The 25,899-nt window shown below is 45.7% G+C and overlaps 1 long non-coding RNA gene and 1 other non-coding gene across 2 annotated transcripts; one reads left to right on the top strand and one right to left on the bottom strand.

Annotated features, from left to right (window-relative positions):
* On the top strand, window positions 1-20,983 carry LOC133068500 (uncharacterized). The gene is made up of 4 exons (XR_009695513.1): window positions 1-89; window positions 19,913-19,970; window positions 20,630-20,752; window positions 20,904-20,983. It is a non-coding gene; the product is annotated as an uncharacterized LOC133068500 (long non-coding RNA).
* On the bottom strand, window positions 12,844-12,916 carry TRNAG-GCC (transfer RNA glycine (anticodon GCC)). Its single transcript has one exon. It is a non-coding gene; the product is annotated as a tRNA-Gly (tRNA).
* Window positions 20,984-25,899: the final 4,916 nt, after the last annotated feature.

Raw genomic sequence — 25,899 nt, 5'->3', positions numbered from 1 at the left:
CCAGGCCCCACCCTGCTGCAGATCGCAAGACCATCGCCTTCTTCAAACCGCTGCTGGTTTTTCCTGACCTTCTGCCCCACGCACAGAAGGTAACTTTATTAGCAGGGCTGGTGAGGGCTTGGCTGGGGCCCCAGCCTGGGATGGTCAGAGAAGGGTGGGGGGCAGGTGCGGATTCTGCCAGCGCAGCAAGGACCCAGAGCCGCCCAGCTTGTGGAGAAAGGAATTAAGGAATCCAATCCAGACTGATAGCATCTTGCCTACCTCCAGCGTATTTTCCCCTGTCTTCAGCTCATAGGGCTTCCCTGGTGGCGCAGACGGTTAAGAGTTTGCCTGCAACACAGGAGAACTGAGTTCAATCCCTGGGTCGGGAAGATCCCCTGGAGGAGGAAATGGCAACCCACTCTAGTATTCTTGCCTGGAGAGTCCCACGGAGAGAGGAGCCTGGTGGGCTCCAGTCCATGGCGTCTCAGAGAGTCAGACACGACTGAGTGACCAACAGTCCCTGCACCTCAGAGGCAAGAATTGGGGGAGTGGATTCCATTGCTTTCTCCTTGTCTGACCTTTCCCCACATAATGATGACAGCTCTGATCAGAGAGCAAGGCCACTGAAAGGGACAGCTGCCCCGTGTCACCAGGGGCCACTAGGGACGCCTAGATCTCTGTCTTTGCACCTGGAAATAGATTCAGGCCCTGGCTCTGTGTCCATAGCTTCTCATGATGGTGACGAGAAGTGTCGCCCATGGGTGTGGGCAGCCCCTCCTCAGCCTGAGAGGAAGTAAGAAGACATGGAATCAAATGATGAGGGCTTTGGGCAGGACTCACTCCTCCTTTCTGCGGGGACTGAGCCTCAGTGTCTTCATCTGTGAAATGAAGCCAAGATTCTCACCTCACAGCCATCACGCAAGGGGTCCTATGTGCTGAAAGGGCACGCTGTGTGCTATCGAGTGGAAAGAGGAACGTTTTGGAATCATGGGGACCTGGTCCAGATCTCAGTGTCACCACTGGGCAAGTCGACCTCTCTGGGCTCCGGTTTCTTGCTTGCAGAGTGGGGAGCGTGGAGGCCACTTCTCCAGAGTTGTGAGAATTGGAGTCAATTCCGCCCTTGGCAGTGGCACGTGCTCTGCAAATGGCAGCAGATGGTGCCGATGCTGAGAGGAGATGTCAGTGGCCCTGTTTCACAGGCCGGGAAATGGAGGCTCCAAGAGTGGGTTCGAGTGAATGGTGGGGCTGGGTCGGCCCCAGCCTGTCTGATGCACACACACCCCACTGCCCGCTGAGCCTCTTTCCCTCCTTGATTGACCCAGAGGAAGTGTTTGCTTCTGGAGGGGCTCAGCCGTCCCCACACGTTGGCCAGAGGCTGGGCGTGACCATGGCTAACGTGGCATTTGCTGTCTTTCCCCGGACCTGCGGTGACAAGTGAATAACTGTTACCAGGAGTCCTGCTTCCCACCACCAGCAGGGGAGAGATGTTGATGGCATCCGGGGGGTGGGCGTTTGTCCCCCAGCATCCAGACTGGCCAGGGTAGGGGGCTGAGCTGGGAAGGGGGTGAGCTGGCTCCCTCCAGCCCCGGATCATTTCAATCACTCCTCTGGTGCCCAGCCCATGTTTGTTTTGTCTTTCTGGGTTTCAGCCCTTTGGCCAGCGGGAGGTTAAAGATTACTGAGGCAGCTAACAATAAAAGTGCCCGGCACACTGGCCTTTGACCATCCATTAGAAGGCAGTGGGATCACATTCTATACAACCGTCAACGGCAAAAGTGGTGAGGGTGTGGGCAGGGGGCACACCCTCCGTGTATTAATATTAAGAGGACAGTCACCCTTGCCTGGGCAGTTGGGCCAAGTTTCCCTTTTATCTGAAGCCAGGGCCACAATGTGGCATTGTTCTCTGTCTCAAAGGCCACTGTGCGGTCCCATAGTGGACCCAGACGGACCCCACCTGGCAGAGTAAACACCTCCCCCCCGATGTGGCTGGTGGCAAATAGGGAGAACAGTTGTCTTCTTTTTCTGGCAGAGATACTTTCTTCCGGGTGAGTCTGGGGATCAGAGACCTCGTGATGTTGCTAACCAGCCCCCATCCTTGGCCTTAGTTTCCTCATCTAGACCATGGCTAGCTTACATTCCATGCCCCAGACAAGGTTCCTAATCTTTTCTGTGCTATGGAGCTGGGGAAGCAGAAGGTCTTAGTGCGTAATATAAATCTGGAAGATTACAAAGGGAGCTGATTATACTGAAATACAGCTATCAAGATACTTGAAAAGAAACGTGGGATACAGAAAAACACGTGCTTCTTTATGAATGCATGTCAGTTACAAGACCTAGCCAATGACCAGATCTACCAACCACTGTCATTTCTAAGTAGTGATGAGTGAAAGTTATATTGCGAGATATCTATAACTGCAAAGTCACAGGAACCATCTGTACCTCTGTGGGGTTTTTTTTTTTTTTTTTTTGGCCTATACTTCTTTTCTTTAACAAGTTTTGTTTTGAAATAATGACTTAGAAGACATTGCAAAAATAGAAGAGTGGTCTCATTTACTCATCACTGAGTTCCTTCCAATGGAGAAATGTGACCATAATTCTGTCCATTATCAGAACCAAGAAATTGGTTGGCACAAGGTGATGAACTAAAGTACAAATCCTCACTTGGATTGTGCCACTTGTGGCCTGCACTGGTCTTTTGGGCTTGTTTTTGGTTTTAATTCTATGACGTTTTATCACACGTGTAGATTCGTATGGCCACCATCACAGTCTAGATCAGAACTCTTCTCTTGTGGCAAAGGAGCCCCCAGTGCTTCCCCTTTATAGTCCTACCCCCCACCCCCCACCGCTTTCCACAACCACCCCCACCCTAACCAATTTACTCTTCATCTTGTAAATACAAGTTCAGTCGATCAGCTGTGTCCAACTCTTTGCGACCCCGTGAACCGCAGCACGCCAGGCCTCCCTGTCCATCACCAACTCCCGGAGCTTACTCAGACTCACGTCCATTGAGTCGGTGATGCCATCCAACCAGCTCATCCTCTGTCATCCCCTTCTCCTCCTGCCCTCAATCTTTCCCAGCATCAGGGTATTTTCAAGTAAGTCAGCTCTTTGCATCAGGTGGCCAAAGTATTGGAGTTTCAGCTTCAACATCAGTCCTTCCAATGAACACCCAGGACTGATCTCCTTTAGGATGGACTGGTTGGATCTCCTTGCAGTCCAAGGGACTCTCAAGAGTCTTTTCCAGTACCACAGTTCAAAAGCATCAATTCTTTGGTGCTCAGCTTTCCTTATAGTCCAACTGTCACATCCATACGTGACTACTGGAAAAACCATAGCCTTGACTAGACGGGCCTTTGTTGACAAAGTAATGTCTCTGCTTTTTAATATGCTGTCTAGGTTGGTCATAACTTTCCTTCCAAGGAGTAAGTGTCTTAATTTCATGGCTGCAATCACCATCTGCAGTGATTTTGGAGTCCCCAAAATAAAGTCAGCCACTGTTTCCACTGTTTCCCCATCTATTCGCCATATGGTAGTGGTTAACCTGCACCAGGCACTGGCGAAACGCATTCCTTGCTCTAAAGAGGTGGACACTGTGGCTCAGAGAGGTTGGGTAATTACCTGAGGGTCACTCAGCAGTAAGTATCCAAATGGGTGCTGCCTGCATCCAGGTCTTCCCCCTTCATCTTCATCCGCAAACCTCACAGTCTCCAGAAGAAATGCCCTGGATGCGAGCCGAGAAACCTGGACTCAGGGTCCAGCTCCATCTCCTGGTAGCTGTGTCATTTGGGGCACATTCTGAACCTCTCTGAGCCTTGGTGTTTTCCCTTGGAAGATGAGGGGAAGGTGTGATAAGCTCACCTTGCTGATATTTGCTGGGTGAACTTGGAGAGGAGGGGATTGCACCTTGGTGGAACCACGGGCATCTCCTCAGGGTAAGCTGCCCTCACCCAGGTTTCTAAGTGTGTGTGTGTGTGTGTGTGTGTGTATGTAGGTGTGTGTGTGGGTGTGGGAATTCAGAGTCAGAGTAGCTTGGAAAATCTCAGCAGTTCCTTGTGCACACTCACAATATATATAACACACACACAGGTGATGCTTGGTGGCCAGATTATCCTTACTTTCCCATCATCTCACATGTCCCTTGACAGTCAGCACACACAGATACAGGCTTCTGGAAGAAGAGCAGGTGGAGATGATATCTGGAAAAATTCTGTGCTACCAGTTGCCTGAGGCAGTTTGTGGAAAACTGCCTGCGTAGTCTACAAATGGTTGAATAAATAAATGAATGAGTGAATGAATAATCTCAAAGTAGCATGTCATGCGGAGTGTTCTGAATTAGCTGAATCCTGTTGATTGCAAATGAGAGAATTCCAACTCGTGTTGGGTCGAGGTGTAAAAGAGTTCAGGTGGTAAAACACCTTCCAGGACAGGGTACTGATGACCTCGGAATGCCTGGAGATGGAGGCTTGGACAGCATTGCTGGCTGGCTCTCTCCCTCCATCTTCTAATCATCTCAGCTCCTCTCTGCACGCTGCTTCCACATGTGTGCAGAACAGACGGGGAGGAATATACAGCCCCAGACAGTTCTGGGATCACACGCTTTCAGCTAGTGACTTGACAGCAAAGACAACTCTTCTCCATTGGGTCTATCCAGAAGACATTCTGGGGGAGGGCCTAACTGGCCTCGCATCCTATGGCCATGTCTGGACTAATCATGGTGACCAGCAGGCTCAGCCTGGATTGTGGGCACATCCTATCAGTTAGGGGATGGGATCTGTTCCCCAAACACCCAGATGAGGAGCTGGACTGGCCTGAAAAAGACGGCAACAAGATGAAGCTTGTCAGGAAGGTGACTGGATGTCCGGGGAATTGCCTGAGAATGTCCAGAGAAGCTCTTCAAGGACAAGAAGGGAATTCAGGAACTGCCAGTACATTGTCAATGACAGCACTGATCACTTGGAACATTTGAATGCATACTTGGAAATGTTTATTGAAGCTATTTAATATTCCATCCACATTTGTAGCTCCAAACAAATCCAGACTAAACTAGCAAAGACGTATAATGTGGCCACAATTTAAAGAGACCACGCCAATGGTCTTCATTCATTCATTCACTTATCCATTCATTCCTCAAATGTTTGTTGCATGCCTGCAACCTGCTATTGGACATAAACTGATGAGTGAAACAGAGAATTTCCTCCGTTTTCCCTGATGACGTCACTCACAAGCGTGCATGGACTCCCAATGCCTGAGGACAGAGTGAGGACTGCTGAGCCTGGCCATCGAGGCGTCAACCATCCAGCTCAGCCTCGCTTTCTAACCTCAGTCCTCACTGCCCTCATGGGCAAGTTTCTTTGCAGGCCTCTGTGCTTTTGTCTGGCTTTCCCAATGGCTAAGCGGGTAAAGAATCCGCTTGCAATGCAGTAGACATAGGAGATGCGGGGTCTATCCCTGGTTGGGAAGATCCCCTAGAGGAAGAAATGGCAACCCACTCCAGTATTCTTGCCTGGGAAATCCCATGAACCGAGGAGCCTGGTGTGTTACAGTCCAGAGGATCGCAAAGAGTCAAACATGACTTGAGTGGCCAAGACATGTGTATGTACCTTTGTCCACAATTCCATTTTGGAATGCTCTTCCTTAGCCTCTCCCCAACTCCCCCTGAAGCCCCCTCAAGGTCGGCTCCTACACCGCCTCGTCTCTGAAGCCTGGGTCCCCCAGTCTTTAGTTGCAGGGAACTGAGATGCTGAGGGTTGAGAGCACGGAATGACGGCCTTTCCCCCAGCTGGATCCACTTGGAGCCCTGGACTGTGCATCTCTACGTGCACCCTCATGGCTTTCTGAGGTATTTGACTCTGGTTTCTCCCAACAGCATCACTGGTTTACTAATTATCTTAAAAACTGTTAGCCCATTTGGTCTTCCCAATGACCCCAGGGGGCATGGGTAGTAGCCTGTTTTAATGATAGGAACATTGAGGCCCAGGAACTTCTATTTCAGGTAACACCATGGACCAAATGGACACTTCTCTTACTGGAGAAAACTACAAATCTTGGATTGAAAAAAATCTTAAATGCATCCTTGAGATGGTGAGAAAAGAAGGTCTATGAGGGCAGGTTGTGAGTGAAGATGGAGACTTAGGAAGGTCAGCAGAGGGCTGAAGCTTGTTTTTGCCTTGGGGACATGTGTTGAACCAGGTGAAGGTGAGAACCGACTTTATATATCCTGAGAACAGGGCGTCAGAGGACACAGTTCAGGACCTGCTCGAGAAGTTGGCTCTGAAGTTAGGAGTACAGGAGGGCACACCCTCTTGTGAGACAGGACTCGAAATCAATGCTCCCCTCCCGAGACTGAGAGGGAAGACGTCTGTCTTGGATTGTGGGGCTGGGTGAGAGGGAAAGTGAAGCTTCCTCTGAGAATCTGTAGACAAGGAGGGTTTGTAGCCTAAATTCACGCAGCCTGGGAGCCCAAAGAATTTCAAGCTGAGACTTTAAAGTGGCCCCAGACTGGTGGTGACTCCAGGTACCTACAGAACAGAATAAACACGCTCTCCAGAGGAAACTGCTTCATTCCAGGCTTTTAAACACTTTCCATCTCTCCATGGAAAATGAGCAACTTCAATGTAAAAATCACTAGACAGACAAGAAAATGAGAGGGGGAGGGAGAAAGCAAAATCAGGTACTGCATAATCAGCCTTTCAACAACGTCAGATATCAATATTATACAAAAAATGCACACAATTGTGTTTAATATATTTAAGATATAAGAGGAAGTTTGGAATGAGTGGGAAGAAAGTAGGTTAGAAAATGAACTCCTAGGAATGTAAATAATATATTAGAATTGGAGTTAAAGACTCAATGAACAGACTTAATAATAGTTTACAAAAAGTTTAAGAAAGAATTAGTGTCAGAAAAAGAACACACACACATAGACACACAAGCACACACACATGTTTTAGGTGTACAGGAAAGTGATTCGGTTATATATAACTGAATGTATACCTGAAACATTGTAAATCAACTACTATATACTTCAATAAAAAAGAATTAGTGAATTTGAAGATAAAAATAAGGAAATTACTGATAAGTAGCTTAGAGACAAAGATACAGAAAATATGAACAAGAGTGTAAGAGACCTAAAAGATAAAGAAAGAAGTCCAAATGTAGTCTAATCACAACTGCAAAAAGAAAGAAAAGAAGAAGGGGAGCTCCCTGGTGATCCAGTGGCTAGGATTCCATATTCCAATTTAGGGGACCTGGGTTTGATCCCTGGTCAGGGAACTAGATCTCATGTGCAGCAGCTAAGAGTTTGCATGACTCAACAAAGATAAAAGATTCTGTATGCCACAGCTAAGACCTGGCACAGCTAAATAAATAAGCAAATATTAAAAAAAAAAAAAGAAAAAGAAAGAAGAGAAGAAGAAAAGAAAAGACGAGAGAGAGGGAGATGACATGGGGGTGGGGGAATGGGGCAAGGCCAGTAGTGTGAAGGGGTAACAGTTGAGAACTTTCCAGAATTGAGGAAAGAACAATTCCCAGAAGCAAATTGAAGTAAAACATAACACAATGAAACCTCAGGGCACCAAAACCAAAAGATTCTAGAAGAAGGTTTTCTTTTATAAGAAAAGATAGATAATACATAAAGGGCTTCCCGGGTGGCTCAGTGGTAAAGAATCTGCCTGCAGTGTGGGAGACATGGTTTGGGAAAAACTCCTGGAGAGGGGAATGGCTACCCACTCCAGTATTCTTGCCTGGAGAATTCTATGGACAGAGGAGCCTGGTGGGCTACAATTCAAGGAATAGCAGAGTCGGACATGACTGAGTGGCTAACACACACACGCGCAAAGGAGATATATGTTGGCAGTTGACTTCTGAGCAGAGACAATAGAAGTCAGAAGACAGTGGGATGGTATCTTAAATGTGCAGAGGAAAAAAAAAATCAAACTGGGATTCTAAGTGAAAATATCTTTTAGCAATTGAGATTAAGTGCAGTTTTTATTTAAGACAAACAGAACCAGAAAAATTGCCACCAATAAACCTTCACTAGAAGAACTCTGAAGGATATATATACGTTAAGCAGATGGAAAATGATTCCATGAAGTGTATGAGCAGCATGAAGGAAGGGAGATCCAAGAAAGTGGTAAAATGTGGGTTAAAAATGGTGTTTTAAAAAAATTTTATTTATTTATTTATTTCGCTGTACTAGGTCTTTGTTTCTGCCCAGGATTTTTTTTTTTTTTCCTAGTCGTGGCAAGCAGGGGCAACCGTCCAGTCGCGGCGCATGGACTTCTCATTGGTGGCTTTTCTTGCTGTGGACCGCGGGCTCCAGGGCACACAGGCTTCAGCAGTGGCAGCGCGAGGCTCAGTAGTTGTGGCTCCCAGGCTATCGAGCACGGGCACAATTGTTGTGGCGCACGCACAGCCTTAGTTGTTCCGTGGCACGTGGAATCGTCCCGGATCAGGGATTGAACTCGTGTCTCCTGCACTGGCAGGCAGATTCTTTTCCTCTGAGCCACCAGGGAAGCCCCCCACAATTGTCTCATATGGACAATGTAAAACAAAGCCTGGGAGTATCTGGTATGTGATGCTCATAAACGGTAGTAGTGAAGATGTTGTTGTTGATGATGACGGTATAACAATTGCAGGATGGTTACATAGAAAGAGTGAAGGATTAATATCAAGGAACATAGGTTTGATCATTACATTTCTCGGATGGTAAAAAATCTGCCTGCAATTCGAGAGACCTGAGTTCAATCCCTGGGTTGGGAGGATCCCTTGGAGAAGAGAATGGCTACCCAATCCAGTATTCTTGCGTGGAGAATTCTATGGACAGAGGAGCCTGGCAGGCTACAGTCCATGTGGCTGCAAAGAGTTGGACATGACTGAACTACTAACACTTTCACATTAGCTGAATGAGTTGAAGAAAACAAGTTTGAAGAAAAACTCTGTAGTTTTGTCATATATTAGCTAGGAATAAAAATAGTGCTCTTAGAGTTTCTGTGAGTAATAAATTAGACAATGCATATAAGACACTAATCACAGGGCTTGGCACATGGTTGAAATTTTGATTTCAGTTTGAATCTCAGCTTCTCAAAGGATGGAAATTATACGTAGTTTAAGAGGATGAATGGGTATCAATCACTTATGAATGTTAATAACAAAAGCTACCATAAATTGAGCATCTACTATATACTAGGCACTATGCCATGAGTTTTGTATATATTTTCTTTTTGAATCTTTGTAGTATCCTTGTGGTCAGTAGCATACTTAGAGTAGTTAACACCCAAAATCAATGAGTTTTAACACTTCTTCTGTATAATAAAATGTTTAGTTATGATCACATAATAATCAGTGATAATTGTTTTCTTGGCTGCTATTTTGTTCTTAAAAACTAACAACCATGGAAAAAAACTTACCAATGTTAAGTACATTTTTAAAAATAATTTTATTTATTTCTTTTTGACTGTGCTGGATCCTGGCTATTGTGTGGGCTTTTCTCTAGTTGAGGAGAGAGGGGGCTACTCTCTAACTGTGGTCCATGGGCTTCTCATTGCCGTGGTTTCTCTTGTTGCAGAGCACAAGCTCTAGTGAGCACCGGCTTCAGTAGTTGTGGTTCCTGAGCTCGAGAGCACAGGCTCAATAGCTGTGATGCAAGGGCTTAGTTGCCCCGTAGCATGTGGGATCGTCCCAGACCAGGGATCAAACCTGTGTCTCCTGCATTGGCAGGCGGATTCTTCACCATTGAGCCACCAGGAAAGCCCAATGTTAAGTACATTTAAATTCAGTAAAACCTTTTATTCATGAGCTGAAATATGCTCATGTCAAAGACACCATATCTCTCAGTTTGCGAGCTTGAATAATTCCCACCATTATGAACTTACTTTCCAAATGAACACATGGAACTGAGTTTATGTGTAGTGGGTGCAAACCATTTAACTGGAAGTTCTTTGCATTAACTTCCTTGTAGGATACAATATTTAATAAAGGGTACATTATAAAATGTGCTAATTTTTAAACTTGCCTATGTATTATTAAACCTCAAATGTGATAGTAGAAATTATTTAGAACTTAGATCAACAAAAGGTTCCCCCCCTCCAGGAGGAGTATTTTATTACTAGCATTATTTAGAATGGCCAATGCATGGTGTTAATAAAAAGCAGAGTAATGCCTACTTAGCTTTATTATTGTTTTCAAATTATGTATAGACAATTGTCTGCACCCAGAGTGGACTACTTTCATGGGGCCACACTTGGTACTATGATATGCCACTGACATAGTATTTCCTTTGAAAATTTTCATCTCGGTTGGGACTCTCATTTTTGAATTTCAAATTTATTCTATCTTCATGCTTCATTCAAAACTTTCAATTTAATATCTATCTTTCTATACCTATCTATCCACCTAAAATGTATGTGAATGTGTGTATACACACACAGCACTTACATGCATAATAAATAGCCCATTCTAAAATGTACTATCATGCTATATGATTTTTTTTTGTTATTTTCCCTTAAGGTGTCTTGAGGAGATTTTCAAATTAGTACATGTAGGGAAAGCTACCTCATTAAAAAATGGTTACTTGGCATTTTATAGAGTGGAGGCACCATCATTTTTAAAGTAACTTTAAAAATTGAGATGTAACATACATAGAAAAATATACACAGACCACAATTGTATAAATTAATGAATTTCTTAAAAGCCAACCTATTTGTATAACCACCACATATATCAAACAATAGAAAATTATCAACACCCCAGAAGCCATTGTTTCCTTCAAATGTACCCTCTATCCTGACTTCTATCACTGTGGCTTAATTGCTTGTTTATTTTTGAGCTTTATGGGAATGGACTCATATAGTATGTAAAAATTTGTATCTGGTTTCATGAGATTCATCCTTTTGTTGCATATTTCAATGGTTCCTTTATCAATATTTGCTCATTGATCTGTAGTTTCTGTTGTATGACCATATTAAGATTTATTTATCCATTCTACCACTGATAGACATTTGGGTTGTTTATCAGGGGGAAAGCATTTAGTCTTTCACCATGATGTATGATGTTGTTGTTGTTTAGTTCCTAAGTCATGTCTGATTCTTTTGTGACCCCATGGATTGTTGCCCGTGTATTCTTTACCACTGAGGCGCCAGGAAAGTCCAAGTATGATGTTAGCTATAGTTTTTTTTTTTTTTTTTGTAGATACTCTTTTGCAGGATGAGGCAATTTCCTTCTGTTTGCTGAGTTTTTAATCAAGAATGAGTGCTGAAATTTTTCAAATGCTTTCTCTGCATCTATTTAGATAATTATGTCAGCTTTCTTCTTTATTCTATTAATATGGTAACGTACACTGATTGATTTTCAAATCTTAAACTGTTTCATTTCTAGAATAAACTCTAATTGGTTATGATGTATTATCATTTTTATATATTGCTAGAATTGATTGCTAATATTTATCAAGGATTTTGTGTATTTTTACAAGGGATTTGGTTTAAAACTTCCTTTTCTTTTTTAACAATTTAGTTAGTTCATTTATTTTTGGCTGTGTTGGGTCTTCCTTGCTGCGAGGAGGCTTGCTCTAGAGAAAGAGAGGGGGCCACGCTCTAGCTGTGGGGTGCCGGCTTCTCACGGAGGTGGTTTCTCTTGTTGTAGAACATGTGCTCTAGGGCAAGCGGGCTTCAAATGTCGTACACGTGGACTCACAGTTGTGGCTCCTGGGCTCTAGAGAGCAGGCTCTAGAGTTGGGGCGCATGGGTTTTAACAGTTGGGGTGCAGGGGTTTAGTTGCTCCTTCCCTGATCAGGGATCGAATCCATGTCTCTTGCATTGGCAGCTGGATTCTTTGCCCGTGAGCCTCCAGTGCCGGCTTTCCTTTCTCTAGTTCTATCAGTTTTTGTTTTCTATTTTGAAGCCCCGATTTTAAATGCACACATGTTCATAATTTTTACATTTTTCTGCTTGATTGATTCTTTTATCATTATGAATTTCACTTCAGTACGACTTTTCGTAAGGCCTATTTTGTATAATAATAATAGAGCCACTCCAAATTTCTTAGGCTCACTATATGCATGGTACCTTTTACGCCATGACTTTACTTTCAAACAATCTTTGCACTTAAAGTACATCTATTGCAGACAGCATTTAGCTGGATTTTGCATTTTGATCTAGTCTGACAATCTTTGCCTTTTGATTTTAGTGTGTGACTCATTTTTTAAAAAAACTGATTACTAATTTGGTAGGGGTTAGGTCTATGATTTTGATATTTGTTTTCTGTGTATTTCTTCTTGTTGTTCTGTTTCTCTTTTTCTGTGTTAACCAAATTTTCTGATGTTTTATTTAAATTCATCTTTATAGCTATATATATTAACATTGTTTTTAATGGTTGTCCTAGAGATTACACTAGGCATCTTTATCTGCTTAGGATTTGTATTTCTATACAAATTTAAGGTAAAGTAGAAGAACCTTGGGACAATGGTTTCCTTTAATGCTATCACATATATTACATCTGTATTCATTATAAACCTAATAATACAGTGTTGTTGTTTTGCTTTAAGCAATTATATGCCTTTTAAAGACATTAAGACAAGAAATAAATACATCCTAAAATTTACCCACATGACGGCCTTTTATGGTGCATTTTATTCTTTATTCTTTCCTATAGACATAAATTACCATCTGGGGTCATTTCCGTTCAGGTTCCTTTAGCATTTCTTTTAATGTTGAACTCTTTCTTTCTCTTTTTTTTGGCTTTTTTGCTTTCATTAAAAAAATATACACATATATTTATATATATTTTTGGTTACGTCAGGTCTTAGCTGCAGCATTCGGATCTTTAGTTGTAGCAGGTGAACTCTTAGTTGCTACATGTGGGATCTAGTTCCCTGACTGGGAATGGAACCCAGGCCCCCAGCATTGGCAGTGCAGAGTCTTAGCCACTGGACCACCAGGGAAGTCCCTGTTTTCATTCTGGAAGAACAGTTTTTTTTTTTTAGTTGGTAGTTTTATTTTTCTTTGTGTACTTTGAAAACGCAATTTTAATACATTCTGATCATCACTGCTTCTGATGAAAAGGCATTATTTAATTTTATTCTTTTTCCTTTCTATATAAGATACCATTTTTCTTGACAGATTTCAAGAATTTCTGTCTTGACTTTTAGCCTTTTCATTATGAGGTTCTTGGGTGTCATTTTCTTTGTATTTATCCTGCTTAGAGTTTGTTTAGTTTCTCTCTTTGTAACTTAACATTTTCCACCAAATATAGGAAATTTTAGACCATTCAGTTCAGCTCAGTCACTCAGTCATGTCCGACTCTTTGCGACCCCGTGAACCGTAGCACGCCAGGCCTCCCTGTCCATCACCAACTCCCAGAGTCCACCCAAACCCATGTCCATTGAGTCGATGATGCCATCCAACCATCTAATCCTCTGTCGTCCCCTTCTCCTCCTGCCCCCAATCCCTCCCAGCGTCAGGGTCTTTTCCAATGAGTCAACTCTTCACATGAGGTGGCCAAAGTATTGGAGTTTCAGCTTCAGCATCAGTCCTTCCAATGAACACCCGGGACTAATCTCCTTTAGGATGGACTGGTTGGATCTCCTTGCAGTCCAAGGGACTCTCAAGAGTCTTCTCCAACACCACAGTTCAAAAGCATCAATTCTTTGGCACTCAAGCTTTCTTCACAGTCCAACTCTCACATCCATACATGACCACTGGAAAAACTATAGCCTTGACTAGACGGACCTTTGTTGACAAAGTTATGTCTCTGCTTTTTAATATGCTATCTAGGTTGGTCATAACTTTCCTTCTAAGGAGTAAGTGTCTTTTAATTTCATGGCTGCAATCACCACCTGCAGTGATTTTGGAGCCCCCCAAAATAAAGTCAGCCACTGTTTCCACTGTTTCTCAGTCTATTTGCCATGAAGTGATGGGACAGATGCCATGATCTTAGTTTTCTGAATGTTGAGCTTTAAGCCAACTTTTTCACTCTCTTTCATTTTCATCAAGAGGCTCTTTAGTTCCTCTTCACTTTCTGCCATAAGGGTGGTGTCATCTGCATATCTGAGGTTACTGATATTTCTCCCAGCAATCTTGATTCCAGCTTGTGCTTCATCCAGCCCAGCGTTTCTCATGATGTACTGTGCACATCAGTTAAGGTGAGTCTCACAGCCCTACAAATTAGAGAACAACTGTTTTAAAATAGGAGTGGAGGTTATAATGAGAAACTGACTAGGAATGCTAAAACACCAGGAATTACAAATTTTCTGGAAGGGAGGGGAGACAGAGAGAGGAGGGAGCAGGTATTTTTTCCTGCTACCTTAACTTCCTTGGTTCCCTTTGCATCTTCCCAAGTTGTTCCCCAAACTGTGCTAGAAACCAGGCATTCTTAGATCTTCCTTTGCCCTCCAGTCATGCCTACGAGGAGAAGCAGTGAGTACACTCGAGAGACTATTTGGGGAGGTTTGGCTCATAGTCCTGGGATTGTGATTGGATCTTGGTGAGTGCTGGGAGCTGCTTGAGAATTTATTTCCACTTCACCTTGGGAGCTAAGGAGAGCTAAGTCGCAGACATTTCTTCTGGGGCCAACAGTGCCCTCACTCCTCGTGGAGGTGGGAATAGACTCATCAAAGCCAGGTTTAGGCAGCAGCACTGGAGAGCAAGCTCCAGGGACAGGATGTGGTGTGTGTGTGTGTGTGTGTGTGTGTGTGCGTGTGTGTGCGTGCTCAGTAGCTCAGTTGTGTCCGACTCTTTGCGACCCCATGGACTGTGGCCTGCCAGGCTCCTCCGTCTGTGGGGTTCTCCAGGCGAGTACTGGAGTGAGTTGCCATTTCCTCCTCCAGGGGGCTCTTCCCGACCCAGGGATTGAAACTGCATCTCTTGCACTGGCAGGCGGGTTCTTTACTGAGCCACCTGGGAAGTCCGGTGGAATGTGGAGGATGCTTCCATTAACGTTTGCATTCAGATGTTAAACTTGAGGCCACGTGAACGCTGTGCTCAAGCCCAACTTCACATTCATTCCCCCCCCCCCCGCCCCTCCACACACTAATTCACTCAACAAATATATGTTGAGCACCACTCTGGGCAAATGATTTATTTAAACGTTTATTGTTAAAATTCTGTGGCAACCCCTGTTTTAGTTGCTGGAGACACAGCAGAGAACAAAACAGATCCCACTTCCTGCCCTCATGAGCTTATATTCTGGCAGGCGAAGACAGGCAACAAACAAAATTAGTAAAATACACTACACTGATATATGCTGATATCTGCTACAGAAGAAAATAAAGCACAGGGAGGAGATGGAAAGTGTCAAGAATGGTATTCAATTTACTACATTGAGTAATTATTTAACAAAATTTAAGATGTACAGTCCATGGGGTCGCAGAGTCGGACACGACTGTGCAGCTGAATAACAACAACGAAGATGTACAGAAAGATTGTAAGAACAGTACAAGTAATTTTCAGATACTATTCATCCAAACTCCTCAAATGCTAATATTTTGCTACATTTACATTTCTCTGTCCCTCTCTTTCTCTCTCCTGAATTATTCAACAGTAAGATGTAGATATGATGGTTCTTTATCTCTAAATATTTCCGAGTCTGTACTTCCTAAAAATAAGAATTTCTCATATATACACATATATATAGAGAGATACATATCAATATATTTATGTATCTATATCTATCTATCCATCTATACATATGTATATGTCTCCATGGTCCAGTCATCAAAATCAGGAAATGAATATTGGTGCAAAACTATTATCTAAATCTTTGTTTAGATTTCACCATTTCACAAATTGTCCCTATAATGTCCTTTATTCTACAAGGAAACCCAAGGTCATCTACTGGACAAATTTATCATGCCTCTTCATTCAGTCTCCTGTTTTATGGCACTGATACTTTTAAAGGGCACAGGCCACTTATGTTTTAAAATGGTTTTTATTCTATGCTTCTATTCTACTGATAGAATGGGTTGTTATTATTATTATTACTACAACCAAATAGTGATTTTCTAACGATGTCATTCTTTCTACCTTTATTAGTTGACTTTCTGCTGTAAGGGAGTCCTTCTTTTCATTTATTTATGAATCGTATGGACTCAGAGTCTTACTTTATTCTATAGGTTATAATCACTTGTCATTATTTATTTGATGTTTGAATTGTCCCAGACTGGCCAAGTGGAGGCCCCTTTGGTCTGGTTCTTGTACTTTTGACATGCCTCCATCATGTTTTTGAACATTTTCTTACTTTTTGCTATAAGTTGTTCATCTGTGCTTCCCCTGCACCAGTGGAATCAGTCAGTGATTCCTTTGAGTGGAGAATATTATTTATAAAACAAGATCTCATCTTTGTGTATGCTCGTTGCTACTCAGCTCTGTTATCAACAGATCTGGGAAATTTTGTACACACACACACATACATACATGTCCACATGCCTTTATACTTATTTCTGTATTTAACTATCTATACATATATTAAAAACTATGAGTTCACGCTAACGACTCCAATTTCCAACAGTATCTCATATTCATGTTCTTTCCCTCTTTGCATATTTGTATTTTTAAGAAATTTATATTTTTAATTAATTTCTCTGTTTGACTGCACTGGGTCTTAGTTGCCACATGCAGGATTTTGGTCTCTGGTGTGGCATGCAGGATCTTCAGCTGCAGCATGCAAACTCTTAGCTGTGGCCTGTGGGATCTAATTTCCTGACCTGGGATTAAACCTGAGCAGCCTGCATAGGGAGCCTGGAGTCTTAGCCACTGGGCCACCAAGGAAGTTCCCCTCCCTCTTTCCGTATTTGTAACTCCCTTCTCAACAGTGGAAAGCCTGGCTCCTGTTATCAATAATCTACGCACTTATTTGTCCCATCCTAGAATGTGCGGAGAGTAGTTTCAAAATTGCTAACCCACCCTGAATTCTAACTAGTAAGCTTCCTTTCTGCAGAAGTGGTTGTTGTTGTTGTTCAGTTGCTAAGATGTGTCCGACTCTTTGTGACCCCATGGGCAGCAGCTGCAGTCCACGGGGTCGCAACGAGTTGGATACGACTCAGCAGCCGAACAACAGCAACCACCTCTGCAAAAAAAGGAGCTTGCTAATTAGAATTCCATATTTGCTTCAAATTCTTTTTTTTTTTTTTATTGTCTGTGGGCATGTAATGCAAATACTGTGTCCAAAAGTTACTTAGTTCTCTCCATTCAGTGTAGTTATTTGTTTTAAATACAGCTCTTGTTTTATTTCTATTCTAATTTAGGTCTCTCCCTCCATCCTCGTTGATTTTCTTCTTTTTTGAGAATGTGAAACATTAATATGGATTACATAAAATACTATACTCAGAGAAGGGCTTCCCGGTAGCTCAGATGGTAAAGAATCTGCCTGCAATGTAGGAGACCCGGGTTCCATCCCTGGGTGGGGAAGGTCCCCTGGAGAAAGAAATGGATATCCAGCCCAATATTCATGCCTGGAGAATCCCATGGGCAGAGGAGCCTGGTGGGCTACAGTCCCTGGGTTTGCAAAGAGTCAGACATGACTGAGTGAGTAACACACACACATATTCAGAAATGTTATCCTGCCATCTGCCATTCCCTCCATCCTTCCCACCCCCTTCTAACCCAAGCCCTGTAGGTAACTGTTACAGACTGAACTGCAAAACTTACAAGTCCTATGTTAAAGTCCTAACCCTCAGTACCTCAGAATGTGGCTGTATTCAGAGACAGAGCCTTTAAAGATGTAACTATGTTAAAATGAGGTCAGATGGATGGGCCCCTAATCCAGTAGGACTAGTGCCCTTCTCAAAGAGGAGATTAAAGCACAGACGTACCTCCGAGGGAAGGTGGCCACCTACAAGCCAAGGAGAGAGGCTTCAGAAGAATGCAGCCCTGCTGACACCTTGATCTTGGACTTCCATCCCCCAGATTGGTGAGGAAATCAATGTCAGTAGTTTGAGCCCCTGTTTGTGGTACTTTGTGATGACAGTCCTAGAAAGCTAGTACAGTAATCACTGTTACTGGTCCCTGATTTATCTTTCCTGTTCCTTTTTGTGCAGAGGAGCAGATGAATGTATATTTTTTTATTTTTCACTTTCTTTTACACCAAATGCAATATACTATAGATACTCTTTTACTTTGTCACCCTCTACTATATGCTGGAGATCATTCCACACCAGTACATCAGTTGCTGAAGAAGAAGGCAAGTATACTTTACTAGAATAAATTCCACTTGGTCATGGTGTATTTTCCTTTGAATACATTGTGATATTAAGTTTTCTAATAATTTGTTTAGGATTTTCACCTCTGTGTTCATGAGGGATAAAGGGCTGTCATTCTTTTTCTTATAATATCTTCATCAGGTATAATTATGAGCATTATTTGTCCTATCACTTCTTGGCCTTTTGTCTAAGATCAAGTGTATCATTGTATTCGTCCTTTTATCAAATGAGTTAGGACATGCCCCCTCTTTCTCTGTTTCCTGTAAGAGTTTAAAATTGTGTAAAATTGGTATCATTTTTTCCTTAAATGTTGGGGAAAATTCACCAGTGAATTCTTCTGGACCTAAAGGTTTGTTTTTGTTTTTGCTTGGGGTGGGGAGAGACAGGGGGAGAGGCAGGAGGGGAGGAAGGTTTTAAGGTACAGATTTAATCTTTAATAGACACAACTGCTGAGATTTTTCTGCTTGCTTTTATGTCCATTTCAGTTGCTGTGTTTTTAAAGAAATTAGTTCATTTCATCGAAGTTATCTGTGTTTTAATGTAAAAAGAGGCTGGAGGTGGGGAGGAGCTGGGCTCACGGAGCGGAGGCAGTACATCATGCAGATATTGGGGAGGGGGGCAGGTACAGCAGAGAGAGGAAGCAGGAGGTGCAAAGGCCCTGAGGCCTGCGTGTCCCTGGTAAATTGAAAACAAAAGTGCAGGCCAGTGGAGAGCAAGAGAGATGAAGAGTGATGGAGGTGAGGTCAGAAAGTTAATGGAGTCCAGACCACCTGTGAGCATCCAGGCCATTGCAGGGTCTTTGGTTTTTACTCTGAGTGACTGAGGGCTTTGAGTAGAATATAGCTGAGATCTCACTTATGTTTCAAACAGTCAGAATGCCTAATGGGAGCAGACTCAGGGGTAGACAGGGAAAGCCTCGATGGAAGGCTCTCGGTCCAGGGAGGTGACAGAGGAGGTGGTGATAACTGGTTGTGTCTGCAATGACTTTAAAGGTAGATCCGATAGGATGGACTGATGGAGTGGATGTCAGGTGTGGGAGAAAGGTCAGGATGGACTCTGGACTTTAGCCTGAGCTATAACCGTTTGCTCGGTGAGGGGACAGGTTTGGGGAGGACGTTCGGGATGTGGTTTTGGAGAGCTTAAGAGTCAGGTGTCTGTTAGGGACCCCATGAGGAGATCAAGCAGGTGTTTGGGTAGATGGAGTCAGAGTGCAGGGGATGGTGATATAAATTTGGGAGTCAGTGTCATGTAGCTTTGAAAGGACTTGTAAAGTTGATGTCACCAAATGGGTGAGTGTAAATTGAGAAGAGGTCCAAGACATGAACCCTGGGGTTTTTCTATGTCCAGAGGTGGAGAGATGGGGAGTGACCAGAAAAAAGATTGCTGACTAGTGCAAAGGGTTTAAAAAAACTTTAGCCCTGTGGCCTACTGGAAGCCCGCTGAAGAATGGGGAGTGGTTGGCTGAACTGTAAGCTGCTGAGGGGTCTGGTACCATGTGGACCGAGTGTGACCATTTGGTTTAGCAGCATGGAGGGAAATGGTCACCTTGTCAAGAGCAGCTAGCTGGAGCTGACTGAGCCAAAGCTGATGGAATGGCTTCTGGAGGGGGTGGGAGGCAGCAATTCAACTGAGTAAGAGTAGATCACTTCTTTCAAGAATCTGCATTCCTTGGAGAAATGGGGTGGTCCCCTGAGAGAAGTGTGGGGAAATCACAGCATGTTTTAATTATAACCCCCAATACAGGAGCTGTTTACTTCACGACTAGGATGTGTCATTCACATGCCACTCTGGGGACTCAGAGGTAAGGCGACACCATCTCTGCCCCCCATACATTTTAGCAGCAGCGATGGACCTACAGAGATTTATACCCCAAGGCAGTAGGGAAGAAGCCCCAGGGGCTGGTGGAAGCCCTGTAGAGGGGCCTGACCCAGCTGAGCAGGCACAGAAGTCTTCCTGGAGGAAGTGGCACTGTGCTGTCTTGAAAGGGAGGCAAGGAGCCCCTACCTCCAGGAAGCCTTCCCTGATCTGCCTGGTCAGAGTTATCTTGCCTTTGTTTTGGCACAACATCCCACATCTTCATCGCCTTGGAACTTGCTTCGTTCTGCTTGGTACTGGTTATTTATCTGGATCCCATTTGTGTGTCCAGGACCTGCCATATCCAGATGCTTAGTACTTTTGCCTGTTTTAGCTCAGCCAGGCCGCAGGGGCTCTGAGGTCTGGTTAGGACTCCCACTTTACAGATGAGCAAAGTGAGATATTGGAGCTGAAGTACCTTGTCCGAGGTCACCCTGCCAGGCTGTATCAGAACTCTGATTTGAATTCGTTTTGGTCCCTGTCTAGCAACCTTTGAACTTCACTTCAGAGGCCTTTATACATAGCAGGGGCTCAGGAAATGGTTTTTTTTTTTTTTTTTTTTTTTGAGATGACACAAAAACGAAGTGAGGCTTTTTTTTTTTTCAGAGGCCAGAGGAGGAGACTGTCTCCTGGCCGCACAGCTCGGAGGAGGCTTGCATCCCTGGTAACCCTTCACAGGACCTGCTGCGGGGAGCTGAGTGCTTTGTACCTGGCTGCCTGGGCCAAGAGGTGAGCCTTGAGGAAAACAAATAATCTAATTCCAGGGGGCCCTCTGTGGCCTCTCCCTATCCCTCCCCTCTCCCCTCTCCTCCATCCCCTCCTTCCTTTTCTTAAAAAAAATTGTTTATTTTTATTTGTCTGCACTGGGTCTTTGTTGCAGCACGCGTGATCTCTGGTCTTTGCTGTGGTCTGTAAGACCTCTACTTGCGGCATGCGAACTCTTAGTTGTGGCGCGTGGGATCTGGTTCCCTGACCAGGGGTTGAACCTGGGTCCCCTGCATTGGGAGCTTGGAGTCTTAGCCACTGGACCAGCGGGGAAGTTCCCTTCCTTCCTTCTTTCCTCTTTTTTTCCCCTTCTTTCTGCCTTTAAATCTCGCTCTCCCTTTTTTCTTTTTCTTTCTTTTCCTTGTATTAAAAATGACCGAGAAGATTTCCTTTCGCACGCTTCTTTTTCTTAGCTGCGATCGCGCGGGGTGTTGGGTGCTGTGTTTGGTGAGGGAGCCGACCGCCTCCTCCTCCAGGCCAGCAGCCCCGCGCTGAGTCACTCCGGTCGGGCCCCGCATCCCGCCCCGCCCCCGTGGCGTGTTGGAGCCCCGCGTCCTCGCCTCCACCTGCTGCCCCTCCCGTCGCGGCTCCCTTCATTAATCCCGGGGGCCTCCTTGGAAGGAAGGCTGGCCACACACAGGCGAGTGAGCCCTGGTCTCTGCCCGCAGCTGCTCAGGGCAGAGGGAAAATTCTTGAAGCCTGGGACGGGGTGGGGGTGGAAGCCCCCAGAGCAGGGCTAAGCGGTCTGGAGGCAGGAGGATGGAGCCAGACCCTGAGAAGGGGGCGGTGAGAGGGATGGGCTTCTGGGGTGCAGCCTGTTATCTGGGCAGGAGCAGGGCCGGAGCCCCCTGCCTCCGCCCAGGGAGAGGGAAGGGGCGCTTGGTTTGCAAGGAGGGGGTGGCCCGGCTGGGGATGCGGCTTCAGTGGGCCTCAGTGTCCCCATCTGTCACCAACTGGGGCTCAGCCACTCATCCCGGGATTCCTTCAGCTCTCGGGTGTCCATTCCGACCTGTCAGGATGGCGAGTCCAGAGCAGGCTGGGGGTTCCATTTTCCTCTTGGAGGGATGCTGGGCCTCCTGACCCACAGGGACGTGGCAGAGTAGTGAGGCTCGTCTCTGGGTGGCCTGCGTGCCAAGGCAAGACCCCTGCCCCGACCGGGATCTCAGCAGGGCTCAGTGCGGGCCGTGTGGCCTGGACGGTGCCCCACCCCCAACCCATGCCCTTGTCCCTCCTGACTCGGTTCTTGCTTCTTTAGGACCTGGTGGCCTCCCGGAAGGCAACACCTTACTCAGGTGAGGGCTGCCGGTCTGACCTCGAGCAGGGCATAAATGGCACCCAGGGGCGGATGTGGGGAGACGAGGAGCAGATGACGCGCGGGGAGGGAGGCCCTGTGTGGAGTTGCCCCTTCCTTCCCCTGACGATGGAAGGTTCCCATCACGCCTGCCGTTTTCCTGTCACCCATTGTCATCCGAGGTGGCTGAGGTTTGTGAGCTTTTCTAAGCTGTTGTCAGGCTTATGGGAGACACAGTCCTGTGGCTTCTTAACTGATCATTTCTCATGTGATGACTGACAGGTGGAAAGGGGACTTGGGGCCTCTTGGGCTGTGGCCACAGCCTGGGAGACACAGGGACAGGGGGGCACCCCCCAGGGCTCAGGGTCTCCCTCTGGGGGTGAGCCCCTCCCCAGCCTCAGATTCCCTCTGAGGTAGGTGGACCGCATCATCTCTTGGCTCCTCCCAGTTGAAAAGTTCTCTGATCTAAATCCATCCATCAAACACTATTTTGAGGGTTTCGAAGTGAAGCCTGGGTGTTTTACATCAACCTACACACCTACCCTGAATATTCATCGGAAGGACTGATGCTGAAGCTGAAACTCCAATCCTTTGGCCACTTGATGCAAAGAACTGACTCATTGGAAAAGACCCTGGTGCTGGGAAAGATTGAAGGCAGGAGGAGAAGGGGGCGGCAGAGGACGAGATGGTGAGATAACATCACCAACTCAGTGGACGTGAATCTGAACAAACTCTGAGAGGTACTGGAGGACACAGGAGCCTGGGGTGCTGTGGTCCATGGGGTTGCAGAGTCTTACGTGACTTACAGACTGAACGACAACAGCACAGTTATGTCACTGCTCCCAGGGTTTGAAAGTCTCTTTTGACAAGCATCTCAGGTGAACACATTTCTGGACCAGAGGGGCTCTGTCTCATGAGCCTCTTTTTCTGAGGAGCTGACTACTCCCCTCTACATCCTGTAGGTTTGTTTGCTCCCAGTGGGAAGTTGCACAGTGATGAAGGTCTCTGTGTTACTCTGAAGGCCCTCACGTCTTCAGTGTGATGGGGGCAAGCTCAGTGAGAGATGGATTAAAAAAAAAACAGCGCCATCAGTAAATATCAGAGGATGGGGCAGGGGGAAGAGCTCAGAATAAGAATCCTAAGTACAGTTATGTAACAAATGAGGCATGCTATTATTCTCATGGAGCCATACTTCTGCTCCCCAAATTGACTGGTGGAGGTATTTCCAGTTCAGGTCCATTTGCCCTTCTGTTCAAGCTCATGCTGTTTCTGGCTATGGTGACTGACAGGCACAGCCCTCCAGCATTCCAGATGCTGGTTCACGGTTCCCAGCCCCCTCTGAGGTTTTGTTGGGTCACATGACTAGCTCTGACCAATGGGCTATGAGTAAAAGTGACATGTGTGCCTTCCCGGTTGTGGCACGTAAGAGCCAAGGGGACATTTTGATATCACTCTTCTCCTGGGGGCCACCAGGAGTGGCTTGGAGAGGCAGGAGGGCCGCTGACGTGCAGGGAATCTGCCTTTCTTGTGTCAAACTCTCACCATTAGAGATTATTTTGTTTCTGCAGCACAGCCTGTCTGAGGCTGACTAATGTGAGGATGTAGAAATGAATGGTACCCACATCACCGGACTGGGAGTTCTAACTCTGAAGCTCCTGCCTGGGAGCACTGGGCTGGCTGTGGAACTTGGTTTCCCCTCCGGGAAACTAACTGATATCCAACTGGTGGGGAGGGACGTTGGAAGGGTAGATGTCAACAGTCCAGCCCAGGCTTGGCGCGTAGTAGGGGCCCAGACTGTGTCTGTTCTCGTCTGGAAGCCCATCCCCGTGTTTCCACTCCTTCGCAGCCTAACAGGAAGGCAGTCCTGTTACATCCACGTCATTCATGCCTGCGTTTGGTCAGAGCTGCAGACGCCTGTGTCTGGGCGTGGACCCAGCACTTCTCAGAAGTGTGAACCCTCCAATCAGCTCCCCCACAGCTGCACACACAGGCTGGAAGGTGACAGAGCCATCCGGAGTCAGTCCTGCCCAGGCTTCAGCTTTCTTAAGAGGGGTCCATGGGAGGTGGGGTGGAGGGGAGGGGGTGAAGAAAAGAATTTTCTTTCCCATCTGGCACGTGTAGGAGCTGGGCTGGTTTTGTTGGCTTGGATGATTCACTAGTATGAGGGGTGGTGGGGGAGGCGAGGCCAGTGGGTCTTCTGTTTCACCCCAAATACTTTTCAGTAAAACTCCAGAGACCCAACTCCTATCCAACCCCATATCCCTAGCCCTGAGTGGTCGTCGGCTACACTGCAAAGTGGTTAATTCTCTGTTGTCTCTGACTTTTTGAAATTATTTGTTTATTAAACCCCAAAATGAAAATGAAACCTGACCACACGCCAAGCTAACACCTCAAGTGGCTGAAGTATTTCAGAGGCACAGGCTCATGTTTTAGAGTCAGCCTTGTGGAGATGCTGGGTGTGAGTTTACTTGGGGGGAGGTGTGATCTGAGGGCTGATGGGAAGGCCCTTCTGTACCCTTAGAATTTCCCCCACTGACTTTCTGCTCTTCCCCAAGTTCTGCCTTTATAATAGGAGTCTGAAGTTCGTGCAAGTGCCAAGTGGGAACAAGAGGCCAGCAGAGGTGTATACGTGGGGGTCCAGGATGGAAGGAGGAACCCAGCATCCATCATCTCAGCTTCTGCTTTCTTCTCTGTGCCTCGATCCCGGCTTGGCACATGACGGGAGCGTGTACCGGCTTCTGAGGGCCACCGTGACAAAAGCATCACAGGCTGGGGGACTTACAACAGCAGATGTTTACTGTCTCACCATTCCAGGGTGGGGAGGCAGAAGTTGGAAATCAAGGTGTCAGCAGGGCCATACCCCTGCTGAAGGTCTAGAGGACGATGCTTCCTTGCTGCTCTCATTTCAGATGGCTGCTGGACTGATCTTTGTCTCCATGGACATCCTGCCTTCTTCTCTGCATTTCTCTCTGTGCATCTTCTCCTTTTCTTATAAGGACTCAAGTCATATTGGATTAAGGGTTCACCCTAATCCAGCGTAAGGTTGCCTTAACAAGTGATATCTATAAAGACTCTTCCCCAATAAGGTTACACACCCAGGTACAGGTGTTAGGATATCAACATATTTGGGGGTGGGGTGGACACAATTCAATCCATAACAGGGCACAGCCCATATTTACCAAGTGAATGATCAGACACCAGGGGAGCAGAGAGGACTCTGGAAAATGAGGGGCAGCTGGCTCTAGACAGGGGGGCTCTGCAACTAAGATGCTCAGATACGTCCAAACATCACATGGGCTCGGATGCCTGAGAAAGGCTGGCCTTCACCCAGTTCACCACTTTGAGGCCCAGGGTCCTTCCCTTCCGAGAGCCACTGGCGTCCTTTTCTAGGCCTTTCTATTCATTAAGTGACTATAGAGAGACCAGACCCCAAGCCGAGTTTTGATGAGATGGAGAAGTAAAAGATACAGTTCCGACTCCCGAGGAGCTCCCAGCCAAGCAGGGAAGATGGCTGGGATGGTAGTTTTGACACCGCAGGCTGTAGACGTAGGTCTCTAATTCGAAGTGGGATCGTGGGAAGATGTGGCAAAGCAGGGTTTTTTAAAAACTGTGGTTTAAAAATATTTTATTTTATCCAAGTCAGGCCCCCTTACCGTGATCTGAAGAATACTTGACCTCACAATCTCTGGGGAAAATCTGGGCGGTCTGACTAGGATCCGGATTTTCTCTGCTAATACCAGGGCGTGGGTACTGCTGACAGAAGCTCTTGCGCACGATGGCTCGGGGCTGGAAGCAAAAGCGTCTCAAACACTGGTTGTGA

This window comes from Dama dama, chromosome 13, assembly GCF_033118175.1.
Source record: "Dama dama isolate Ldn47 chromosome 13, ASM3311817v1, whole genome shotgun sequence".
NCBI lineage: Eukaryota > Metazoa > Chordata > Mammalia > Artiodactyla > Cervidae > Dama > Dama dama.
The sequence above is the reverse complement of the archived record's forward strand: the minus strand, read 5'-3'. Positions and strand labels throughout refer to the sequence as shown.